The 12,336-nt window shown below is 62.8% G+C and overlaps 2 long non-coding RNA genes across 7 annotated transcripts in view; one reads left to right on the top strand and one right to left on the bottom strand.

The window, feature by feature from the left end:
- Positions 1–5,713: 5,713 nt before the first annotated feature.
- LOC135361821 (uncharacterized) lies at positions 5,714–10,714 on the bottom strand. Its single transcript, XR_010405958.1, has 2 exons — positions 10,623–10,714; positions 5,714–6,636 (listed from the first exon to the last, which is right to left on the bottom strand). It is a non-coding gene; the product is annotated as an uncharacterized LOC135361821 (long non-coding RNA).
- LOC135361820 (uncharacterized) overlaps positions 10,437–12,336 on the top strand; it is a 44,068-nt gene continuing 42,168 nt past the window's right edge. For all 6 annotated transcript variants that reach the window (XR_010405952.1, XR_010405951.1, XR_010405955.1 and 3 more), the window contains exon 1: positions 10,437–11,076. This is a non-coding gene — a long non-coding RNA (uncharacterized LOC135361820). The remainder of the gene's footprint in view (positions 11,077–12,336) is intronic.

The raw sequence follows: 12,336 nt of genomic DNA on the forward strand, positions 1-12,336 counted from the left end.
GTTTTTGTTGGGTGAAGAGGCGGTGGGACCAGGCAAGCTGCACAGGCTTCAAGGACAGGGGCACTGGAGTGGGGGACCGGGGTCCTCGTGCCCGCCCTTGGAGAGAAGCACCAGCAGCTGTGATCCCTGGATTTGCCGCACGGGGGCAGGATCTCACTGCTTCCCAGAGCAAGCAGCAAGAAACAGCACGTGCATCACCCAGGATCTCAATGAAAAAGCCAGGATCACGGGACTCACAGGGGTTCCGAGCTCAGGGGCCCTGTGATCACTGGAGCAGGCGTGAGCTCAGAATCCTTCTCCACCTGCAGGAGCCCGGCAGCCACAGGGAGATGGCGGGGGTGGGGGTGGGGCCCTGATGCCCCAGGTTGGGTATCAGTTTTCCGTGCTGCGTAACAAACCACTCCACATTCCCTGGCTGGAGAGCCCACTCACGGATCACTGCAGGTTCTGTGGCTCAGAAGTCCGCACAGTGTGGCTGACTCCTCTGCTCAGGGTCCCTGGGCTGGAATCAAGTGTGGCTGGGGCTGGGTTCCTTCTGAGGCTTGTTCTCGTTGTCGGCAGGATTCAGTTACTTGTGGTTGTAGGACTGAGGTCCCAGGTGTCTGGCTGTGGGCCAGGGGCCACCTGTAGGTCCTTGCTGTGTGGCCCTCAAAGGTAGGTCACCACCTGGTTGTTGGCTTCCTTCTTCGAGACCAGCTGATGACATCTTTCTGGTGCTTTCCCTTTTAAAGGTCTCACCTGATGAGGCCAGGCCCACCCAGCAGATTACTCCTATTGATTAACTTGCTGTTGATTGATCAGTGCCCTGATGTAGGAGTGATTTCCCAGCACCTTTGCTAGCCCTATTTTGTTCAAGGAGAGGGGATGATAGAGTGTGTACTTGAGGGGGCAGGGGATCTGCTTCCCACAAGTTTGGTGCAAAGGAAGTAGAGGACTCTGAGCCCTGCGTTCCCCAGGAGGGAGGGCTGGCCAGGGAAATGCCCAGGACCCTGCAGTGGTGGGTATGGAAGGTCCCCAGAGGCCACCCTAGGGGACCTCTCCGGCTTTGCTGCCCTCTGACTCCAGAAGAGGTTCCCTGGGATGCTGGATTGTCAGCCCAAGTTAGCGGAGGAACTTTCCGGCAGGAACCTTAGCCCAGGGCTGGCAAGCCCCCTGGATCTGGGGGCATACAATGTCTCAGGCCTGCTCTGCCTCTTAAAGATACTTGAACACTCAGATTCAATAATTTATCAGGTCACATAATAAATTCAAGGAATATCTCCAAGGTTTTGAGAACCCGAATTTGACTTCCTCTGGAGTTTTATGATCAGGCAAAGCCATCCATCAGGACTGAGCAGAGATCCATTTGTTAAATGGGACAGCTCCCTTCAGGGCAGGCTAGTTCTCAATGTCCACAAACCCCCTCTCAGGAAAATCTGTGTTGTCAGGAAGGCAAACGTCCTCCAGGGATTCCAGAGTGTGGCCACCCCCAGGCTTGGGGCTTCTGTTGCTGGCTACTTAGAAACTCAGGACAGAGGCAAGTTGGGGGGACCCTAGGGGAAGGGAGGGAGGATTCCACTGATGGAAGCCTGGGCCAGACATGGCTGGGCCCATGGTGTGGTCAACATATCCACATTTGCCAGGTCCTCTCCTGGAGGACCTGGCAGGGGAGCCCTGACCATGGAAGGTATGAGGGGTTACCCTAGGCTGGGCTCTGGGCCACCTGCCCCCAGAGGCATGGAGGGTTAGATTGTGAAGGAACAGCGGGGTCCTCACCTCCCAACAAGACCTGCCCGTGGGGCCAGGAGGTGCCCACTGCCCTCTCCAAAGTTAAGAAGAAGCAGAGGTGGGAGCTGGGCCTGGAGGGGGTAGGTGAGGGGCAGCCTCTCAGCAGGAAAGCAAAGGCCCAGCACACACTTACCATCACCATCACCATCACTACCATCATCATCATCACCATCATCACCACCACCATCATCGTCACCATCATCATCGCCATCATCATCACCGTCACCACCATCACCACCATCATCAGCATCATCATCAACACCATCATCACCACCATCCTCATCACCACCATCATCATCATCACCATCACCGTCACCATCACTACCACCATCACCAGCACCAGCACCATCATCAGCATCATCATCATCAGCATCATCATCACCACCATCACCATCATCACCACCATCACCTCTACCACCATCACCATCACCACCACCACCATCATCACCACCATCATCATCACCATTATCACCATCATCATTATCACCACCATCATCACCATCACCATCATCACCATCACCACCATCATCACCATCACCACCATCCTCATCACCACCACCATCATCATCATCACCATCACCACCACCATCATCAGCATCATCATCATCAGCATCATCATCATCACCACCATCACCATCATCACCACCATCACCTCCACCACCATCACCATCACCACCATCATCATCACCACCATCATCATCACACCACCATCATCATCATGACCAACACCTTCATCATCACCATTGCCATCGCCATCACTGTGTTGCTGTGTGGCCACTGCCATCACCTCTCTTTGAGGAGGGGAAGGCGCTTCTGGGGCAGTGAGCACTCGGCCATCACAAGCATTTAAGGGAAGCATCCAGCTACCAGCACAGAAGGCCAGAGCATATGACCTCCAGCGAGTCCCAGATCTAATCCTGGCGCCTCCTTCCAGCATTGATGGCCAGGGGAGCCTCCTTATGCTCATCGGGGCTGGCGGATCCCCTCAAGATCAGCACTGTTACAACATGGCAAAGCCCGTGGAGCTCAGGCCCCCTGGGGGTGTGGGAGCAAGGCTGCGGGGAGGTCAGGCTGCAGAGCGGCATCCCAGTAGGGGCAGGAACTGTGTGTGGCATCCCCATGGGTGGCTGGCACACCTTCCCCATGGCTATGGGGGCCCGGCCACCCTCTTAGAGGACCCTGGCCCCTTCGGCACGGCGTTTCCCCACCATGCTCTGACATTTATAAATGTTACATGCAGGGAACCAGAAAACCCATGCCAAATTAAACAAGACCCCCGCGAGCACCTGCGTGGGTCCCTGAGAGGAGCCGTCCTGGTGGTGACGCTTTCATCCACTCCACGGTGGGATTCCGCTCAGCAGCCTGAGCTTTGGCAGCTGTCCAGTTCCTTACTCCAAATGAGTTTGGCATTTTTTTTTTTAAAAAAAAGCACCTTTATAACAATCTCAGAATGAATATTTATAGGGCTAGAATGACGGAACCGGCTAATTGTGGCTGAGATCCTATTGGATCAACACCCCTCGGCTCCCGGAGGCCAGCGTGCGTGCGAGAGAAAGCTGCGTCCTTCATCCCGGGGGCTCCTGGCCCGGCTCCCAGGGCCGAGCACGGAGGAGATCGGGAGAGAGGCCTCACCAAGCAGATGGCAGTCTGCTGCTGCTGGTCAAGGGCCATCAGGGGCTCTGGGATGCTCTTAGGAAAGGCCCTTTGTGTCCTCTCCTGCAGCCTGCCCTGGGAGCTGAGGGACCTGCCCGCACAGGGCAATGGCCATGAGTCAGGGGGCACTGATCAGGCGCGGCTTGAACTGTGCAGCCTGGGACACCTGGGATGAGCCCCAGCGAGGGGAGAGGAGCAGGAACAGGTGACCCACAGCACCACCCCCTGCATTTGCCGGAGTGGGTGGGAAGGATGGGTGGGCAGGGAGCATCCAGGCATCAGACACGAGGAGCCCACTTTGCAAAATGCACATTCCACACAGCGTCCCTGGAACCCCCGCCTGGGACAGTGAGGCTTGCTCCCTTGGACGGAGATTACGTCCCCTTTCCAACAATACTGGTCTGAAGCTAAGTGGTCTTTTGACATTTCAACCTTTAGGTCTGTGGTTCTGTCCGTTCTCTGCAACTCGAGGACCGCAAAGCCAGCTCTCCTGTTGTGCAGAGTGGGGAGCTCTGCATGGCTCAGAAGAAAAGGAAAGGATGAAGGATGCATGATGAGAAGGGCCAGACCAAGGGCTTCCTGCTGATTCTTCTCTGTGCATCCCCTCAGAGCTGGGCCGTCTTCCTAGGCGCCCGGCAGAGTGCAGCCAGCCCACGGAGCTCCCATGGAGCTTGGACACCAATCGAGTCCCCTGCTTGCTGTTGTGGGCGGGTGACAATGCACCTGGTCATCTAGGCTTCTTCCCGGCCCGAGGGGCCCTCCATCAGGACCTCCCGCACATGGCCGGCCCCCACTTCCCTTAGCCCCTGGCCACTGAGGCCACGTCCATCCTACTCTGGCTGTCCCCAAACTCCTGGGAGAGCAGCCAGGCCCCTGCCAGTTCTCCCACGCCTGCAGGGGTGTCTGAAGAGTGTCTGGGACCACCAAGTAATGACCACGATGGGGCAGGGCCCACAGCAGGGGACAGGTGTCTACAGGGGGGTGGGGTCCCCCACGGCGGGGGGGGCAGTCCCCCAGCTCTGTTGGGAGACAAGGCCTGTGGAGAGTTGTGACTGTCGGTTTAAGCTTGTTCTGATGGCTGCACCCCTTGCAGGAGCCAGGAGAGCTTTCTGCTGTGGGTACGTTTTCACATTTCAGGCAAAATTTCTTTAAATGCAGCCAGAAATGGCCCCGAGCCTCCACTCTCCTGCCCGGGCTCCAGTGTTTGTGGTCAGGAGCTTTGTGCTCCCTGGAAACTGGAATCTGTGTCTCGATCCAGAAGCTACTTCCACGGGGCCGTCTGGGTGCGTCCGCGGGGAGGGCAAGGCTACAGGGGGCAGGCGCAGAGAGACCCTGGCTCCCACTGGGGTTCCTTTGCCTCCGAGAGGAGTCCATGCAGGTCCTCCACAGCAGGGAGGCTTCAGGATGTGGCCCAGCCCTTGTCACCCCAACACACACACTGCAGGGGCAGAGAAGAGCGGGGACGGGTGAGGAAGACATCGGAGTATAGACCCCACCGGATGGTGGCCTCAGAGCCCCGGAGGAGGGGACCGGCCTGGACCCCCGGCACCCCTCCCGCCCTGGAGCTCTGTGTCAGTGGGGGCTCCTCACGGGGCAGGTCCAAGGCCACCCTGCACGAACCCTCCGGGGAGGCCCCCGGGGAGCCACGTGGGCCAGGCCCCCCCGCAGCGGACCACGTCGCTTGGACGGGAAAACCGTCACCATTCTGGATGGGCCGTCTCTGGAAACAAACTGCTCTCGGCTGACATCATGGCAATGAAATATAACTTTCTTTACGAGCTGTCAGGGAGGTTTTCCCGCGGCCATTACGGGAATGTACGCACATTTGTTTTGCCATGTGTGCACATGCGTGTGCGTGCCTACCTGTGTGCACATGCGTGTGGGCCTGCTGGAGCGCTGAGGCCTGGCCCAGCGCAGGGCCCCTGTGGTCTCTGACACGGGCCTGGCCAGCGTGGAGGGGCCAGTCCACTGAGGGGGCTCCTGGAAGCTGGGCAGGCTGTCCTCTGGGCGCCTCACCTCCCTCCAGGGCTGGCTGAGCCCTTCCCAGGCGGCCCCTGCTTCTGACCAGTGCTGACCAGCCCCCCTCCCCAGCCTGGCGGTCCTCCTGACCCGCAGCAGCTGGCCCTGGCCTCCTGGAGCACTGCGTGGGCGTCTCTTGGGGAAAGGCACCCCACGATTGCCCCCAGCTTGCTCGTCCTCGGCGCTGGCTCCATCCTCGTCCAGGCCTGGACGGAAGGATACAGGGGGGTGGGCTTCCTGCGGCCGTGAGAACACATGGCCACACGTTTAGTGGTTAAAACAACACACGTTTATTCTTTCACGGGAGGGGTGCTGGGAGAGGAGAAGTTGGGGTCACGCCAGTGGCTATGCTCTCCACCTCATTCGGGGACCCAGGGGAGCAGGAACTCAGCCCTCGCCCTGCCCAGGGTGTGGGGTCACTGGGGAGATGGGGTGCGGCTGACCCTGGGACCCACGTATCTTTGTTGTGTTTTTGTTGACGGGAAAGTCACCTGACCCAAAACCAGCCCCTTTAAAGTGAACAACTCAGTGGCGTTCAGCTCATGCGGCGTTGGCCTGTGACCACCTCTCTCATTCCGGAACTTTCTAACCCCTCCCCACCCCCGAGGAGGCCGGCCTCCGTGAAGGGGCCAGTCTGCATCCCCTCCCGCACCTGAGAAGCCCTCCCTGCGCGGTGTGTTCCGGACGCCTCGTGGGAAGGCATCGCCGCGCCGGGCGCCTTGGGCCGGCTTCTCGCGTCTTCTTGCTGCTTCCACGCTGCAGCCCGCGTCAGGGGTCCGGTTCCTGTCTGTGGGCGGGCTTGTCCGTCTGCAGCCCCCATGCGCAGGGGCGCCGTGAGTGTGCGAGTCCTTGTTGGGTTTCTTCGCGCTCCTGCCTGGCGTGGGGTGCTGGGTTTGTGGGTGTCGCTGGGGGAGGACCTGCAGACCACTTTCCACAGCCGCTGTGGCCGAGGCTCGCGCCCGAGGTTCCGATTTCGCCACATCTTCGCCAACACTTGTTATTTTCTGGTTTTAACAGCCGGCCCGGCGGGTGTGAGAGGGCTTCTCGCCGCGGGCTTGGACTGCCCTTCCCTGCCGACGTCTCGTGGGGTCGTTGGCTGTCTGCGGGTCTTCCCGGGGGGACATCAGTGCAGTCCCCTGCCCATCGTCACGGCGGGTGAGCCGGGCTTGTCTGAACAGAGACTGTGTCGGCTACGGTCTGAAAGTACAACCAAATTTCAAAATAAAACCTAGATTTTGTTTCATTTAAAGATTTGTGGAAGAGTGAAGTGACCAGGAGCCAGATTTTGCTGTCAGCGCAGCGCTGGGGAGAGGGGCACCGAGGCAGGGGTGAGGGCAGCCCCCACCTCTGACTGTGGCCTGACCCTCCGAGGGCCCTGACCCTGCCTTGCCCCTGCCCCCTCCAAACAAGACCCATCCACTGCCCCAGCTGTCTTGTGGTCGATCCAACGATTGATCGGTTGATTGATTGAATGATTGACTCACTCATTCATTCCTTCAGTAGATCCTCTGCATGGTGAAGATGGGAAGGTGGGGGATAGAATAGTCCTGTGTGGGGGTCTTTCCTGAAGTAACCCCACAGCATCAGCCCCCACCCTCCCGCCCCCCGCAGAGGCCTCCACCAGCGCCCACGGGCCACGGCCCCACTTGACAGATGGGGAAGCTGAGGCTCTGAGAGTTGGAGAGCTGCCTCTCCCAGCCCTGTGGCACCCTCCTCCACCCCAAGGGGTCACTTGGCGGGGCCTTCCTGGGGGCTGCACCCCCCTCTCTTCAGGCTGGAAGATGAGGTGGGAGGCACGTGAGGGCTGCCCCCCACCCGGCCCTGGCCTGGCCGGCGCCCCCCAGGGATGGCGCTCCAGGAAAAGCTCTCAGTCAGAAGTACTGCTCCCGGGGGCACTCTTGGCTCCATTACTGTCCTCGAGCTTCCAGGAAACCGCCGAGCTCCAGTGACCACTCGGCCCTCCACTCAGCTCAAGGGGCAAGAGGCCCCTCAGCAAGGCCTGCTCCCCACCCCCAGGCTGTCTCCTGGGGACCCCCTCTGGGATCTGCAACAGCCTCTGAGCAGGGAAGTCCTTCCTCACGCCCCCCCCCCCCCCCCCCCCGCACCGGCCTCCGGCTCCAGCAAGGGCATCTGCTAGGCCCTCCCATTAGGGCGGAGCCCCCCAGCCTCTCCCCTGCAACACCCCCTTCTCGCTCCCAGGAGAAGCACCCTATCCTCTGGGGGTCCACTGCCCTGACTTCCACCCTCTCTGCAGCCGCCTCCGCTCCATCGGCAGAGCTGCTGGGCCAGAGTCCCAGTGCCTCTCGCCCCCGCACCGCGGCCCCCAGCCGGCGGCACCCCACCACGGGGGCCCCACCATCGGCTGGCCTGCTGTCGTGCTGGGGCCGCCTCGCTGTCCCTGGCCCTGCCAGGCCTGGGGGCTCCTCTGGGCCCCACAGAAGCCTCCCCTGACCTCTGACCTACACCGCCAGCCAGGCCCCACCCCTCCCTTCCCCGACTTCTCCTTCTGGAGCTCTTCCCCACGCAGGGGTGTGAGCGCAGCTCCCCTGATTCTGCAGCCCTCCTCCCTGCGCCCCACGTGGCAGCAGCGGCTCGGACGAGGCTACCGACACCGAAATGATCAAATCCAGTCCAAGGTTCGGGTCTGCAGTCTCATGAGCCCCGTTTCGAGACCTCAGCTGCCACACGGGCCAGGCGGCCCAGTTGGGGGGGGCAGCGCATTTGCACGTGCAGGAGCCTTCCCCCAGCTGGTGCCTGGCCTGACTCCGCGCCCCGGCGGGTGTGGGACTCCTCCCGCGCCCCTGCTGGTGAATGGACGAGGGAGGCAGGCATTCAGGGCCGATTCGGCCACGCACGCGAAGAGGCATCACATCACCTGCCACCTTTCTGAGGACGCCTGGGACGAGGGCCCGGGTGGGGGCTTGGCCGCCTTCCCAGTCTCTACGACATTTGGCGGTCTCCCTGGGGCGGGGTTCCGTCAGCATCCAAGGCCGGGGACACTGGATCTGTCTTGACTGCCCTGGCAAGGGGCTCTGGAGGACGGCAGGGGCCTGGGCAGCGGCCACACAGGCGGCCACTGCCCGGCACTGCCCCCGCCCTGCGGCCTCAGGCGAGTCTGCTCCCTCCGAGCTGCTCCTCCTCACGGAGCGGGGATGGTATAGGAGGCCCACCTCTTAGTGATGCTTTAAAGATCAACACAACATCCGCACAGAAGCTCCTGGAATACCCGGAAATGCTGGTGTTGCGGATAAATGAACAGAGTGCTCTGTCCTCTGGCTTTGTCCTTGAGGCCTCGGGGACCCCTGAGGACTGGCCCCCCAACCAGCCCTTCCCCCGGGAAGAGGCGGCCCTGGGCCCCCACCCTTGTCTGTGAGTGCCGGGCTGCCATCATGAGGGTGATTACCGAGGTGACTTATGACAGGGTCTGCTCCACACTCTCCCCCCCCCACCACCACCTTGGAGTATCACAACAGGAGCCTTCCGGGGGCACAGGCCACACGCCCACCGCCTGACTACGCCCACCTGCAGGCCCAGCCTTGACCTGACCTCCTTGCCCAAGCTCTGGGTGCCCTCCCCTGCCCACCACCTGCCCACAGAGTGGACAGGGCAGTGCAGACCCTCCCTCGCGGTCAGGGGCCAAGTGTCTGTCTGCTTTCGGGAAAGCACCTGGACCGCCCAGCTTGAAACCTCACAGGGTCCCCACCTCCCTGGGGTGAACCCAGGACCCTTCAGCTGGGCCAGTGGGCCTGCGAGCAGGGTCCAACTGTCTCCCACTTTGGCCTCCCAGACCCTCAGACCTTCCCAGGAGTGCTGGCCCCACACACTGCGGCCCAAGCTCCCAGGCCGCACGGCCACCGCTGGCCAGTCATCCCATCCCTCCCCTCCCCTGCGCCCTACGTGGGGATCCCCACGGCACCCCGTATCCCGGGATCCTGCAGCTCTGGATCCTCATGAGGGGATCGGGCACATGGGAGCCTACTCTGAGGGGCATAGACAGCCCTTCCCCACACCTGCAGCTGGGCCGGGCCTTCGAGGCACAGGAGGAGGGGAGGTTCATGAAATGGCTTTCTGGAACAATAGGGCATCTTGCTGCTTACACTCTAGTGGCTGGGACTCCACGGACAGTGAGGCCGGCGGTGCCCCTGCCTCCCCGTGTGGGGCCTGCACCCCTACCATTGAGGTGCCCCGTCCTGCGTCCTGGGGGCTCCCACGTGGCTCACACAGTGGTGGGGGACGTCGGCCTCCGCGTCCAGGCCCCGTGAGGACAGGCCCCTGCAGGCCGTGCCCAGCACATATCCATGACATCATTGCAGCGTGACCCCAGGCTGGGGGCGCTCGGAGCGTAGCCAGTGTGAGGACCAGGGTCTCCCGCTCACGCATGCCCCCTGGTTGCAGGCCTGGGGGAGACTGTGGCAAGCCTGGTGGCCTGGCTTGCTGTCCAAGGTGACCTGTGGTCCTCATTTCTCAGAGCTGGCTTGGGAGCCTCCGGAAACCCAGGGGGCTCTGTCGTCACCTCGTCTGGGCCCCCATTCTGGGCAGAAGGGCACCGGGTGGGGTCCTAGGTGGCCTGGGTGGGGCCCAGTCCCTGGAGGCCAAGAGCAGGGAGGAGGTGGCAGGCCTCCCCGCCCAGCCCGAGCCCTGGGCGCTGCCTGGGTCTCCCCAGGGCACCCCTAGGAACAGGCTGTGTGTCCTGGGAGGGCTGCCGAGGCGCCTCTGTACTGGGCTGTGCTAAAAATAGCAGGGGGGATGGCAGGGCAGGGACAGCCGGTGGGAGGCCCATGGGGAGGGGCCGGAGGGGGCCGCGGGGAGCCGCTCAGGCCCAGGACCGGCCGTCAATGGCGCTGGCGCTCCCACCCTGTTCCCGGTGGCCGGCCAGCCGAGGCCCAGCTGACACGCTATTTTTTCCCCTGCTTGACTAAATATGGTCAGGGAGCACAGCCCGAGGGGGCCACTTGGCCGGGGCCGCGTGTTTGGGATGCTTGGCCGGGTATATAAGGACTGCAAAGGTGAGGCCGGCTCCTGACCCGAGGGGGGCCCCCACGCCCGCTCCGGCCCCTCGGGTCAGCCCTCCCCCCCCTTCCCCTCCCCTCCCCCGCCCGCGCGTGTCTCGGCGATGGGCTGTGTGCATGTGTGAGCCCGCACCCCCGCAGGACCGTCCCCTTTTGTTCCGCCCTGACCTCTACCTTGCACTGACCCGGCCGGGGTGCGGGAGCGTCTGCAGACACAGCCCAGAGCAGGGAGGGGCTCAAGGTGCACGGCTCGAGGTGGTTCCTCGGTAACTCTGCATCGCCTCTGGTCCCTCCCTCCCTCCCCCTCTCCCTCCCTCTCTCCTCTCAAGATCTCCCTTCCTGCTAAGTCTGCACTGCTGCGGGAGGGCTGGGGGAAGGGCAGGTGCGGAGGGGGGTGCGCGGTGTCTTCTTTCTCTTCGCCTGCCCCCCACCCCCAAGTGCGGACGCATCGGGAGCTCTGGCCTCCCCCACCCCTGCATTCGCGATTGGCTCCGGGAGAAGGTGGATGGTGCTGGTGCGGCTACAGCATCTCCCTGGGAGCCACGCGGGCGCATCGTACCGGGAGCCGCGACCCTGCGCCCGCCGCCGCCGCTGCCGCTGCCTCCAGCCCGGCCGGAGGGGCTCCGCGGTGAGTCCTGCTCAGCCTGCCCGGACGGCCCCACAAACTTGCCGGCCGCAGCGGCGGGGGTGTGCCTGCTGGTGGGTGGGAGCCGTGGCGCCGGGCCGCGTGGTTCCAGCGGGGGTGCTTTGGAGTTTTCTCGCGGCGCGTGGCTCCGTCCGCATTTGGAAAACTGCAGAGCCAGCAGCCAGCAGGCCGGAGGGCGCGTCCAACCGGGATGCACGAACTTTGACATGCGGGCATTTTGCAAGGAAGCGGCTGCCTCCAGATGCCCGGGGTGGGTGGGGGGGTCCTGGGGCTGGGGTGGGGGCCGTGGGGGCTGGGGGAGGGCGCCGTTAACCTGCCCCAGGGCACAAAGCGCTGCGCTGGGAGTGTGGTTAAACTTACCTTGGAACTTGCAGCATTAACCATGGCGATGCTGGGGCAGGGGGTCCCAAGCCGGCACTGTGTGGCTGCCCCAGGTCTGTCCCAGGTCCGGACTCTGGACTTTTGTAGTTCTCGAGGTCCCCCGCCGGGGTCGGGAGGGTCCCTGTGCTCGGTGCGCACCGCGGGGCTGGGCGGGGACTGGGGGGGCTCGGTGGGGGATGGGGTGGGGGGTGGGGAGCAGCCGGGCGTCTCTTGGAGGGAGCATGACCTCCACACAGCCGGGGGCGGGGGGGGTCATAAGTGGAGAGCGCTCAGCGAGTGGGGGCACAGTGCCAGCTTGCTGCCACCCCCCACCCCCGTGGGGTCCCTTGGAGGTGGCTGCTCTTGACCTGCCAGGACGGAAAACTGTTTGAAAAGTAGCCGGCGTTCCTGCTTGTGTGGGGCAGAGGCTCCCAGGGCTCCGGCTGGACCTGGGCTGCCCCTCCTGCCCTTTGCAGCCCCCGACCTTCCCCTGAGCTCCAGACACGGCCTGTGTGAAGGCTGGGGTGGGGGAGCGGGGAGGGTCCCAGGCCTGAGCAGGGCCTCTGAGGCCTCAGTTGTCAGAAGGGGGCAGGGAGATTTAGGTGCCAGACTCCTGTTCTCACGTGAGGGTCTCTAGCGGGCACATTCCAGGGGCGCAGGGGGACATGGGGGGCATCCTGGTTGCCCTTTTCATTCCGGCTACCTGAAGATGATAAATAACGGCAGCCACACGAAAATGGGACATCGCTCTTCAGGATCCCTCTGCAGAGTGGCTCATTCCTTTTGGTGGGGTGCTTCTTAGAGCCCAGATCACACATCCCCACAGAAAACTCTAGCCCGGCCGCGCTGGGTGCTGTAGCCCCAGCCCAGGGATTTGAGAAA

The sequence above is a fragment of the Mirounga angustirostris genome, unplaced genomic scaffold (genome assembly GCF_029215605.1).
Source record: "Mirounga angustirostris isolate CCGP_5_RB_7025 unplaced genomic scaffold, mMirAng1.0.hap1 SCAF_10, whole genome shotgun sequence".
In the NCBI taxonomy this organism is placed as follows: domain Eukaryota; kingdom Metazoa; phylum Chordata; class Mammalia; order Carnivora; family Phocidae; genus Mirounga; species Mirounga angustirostris.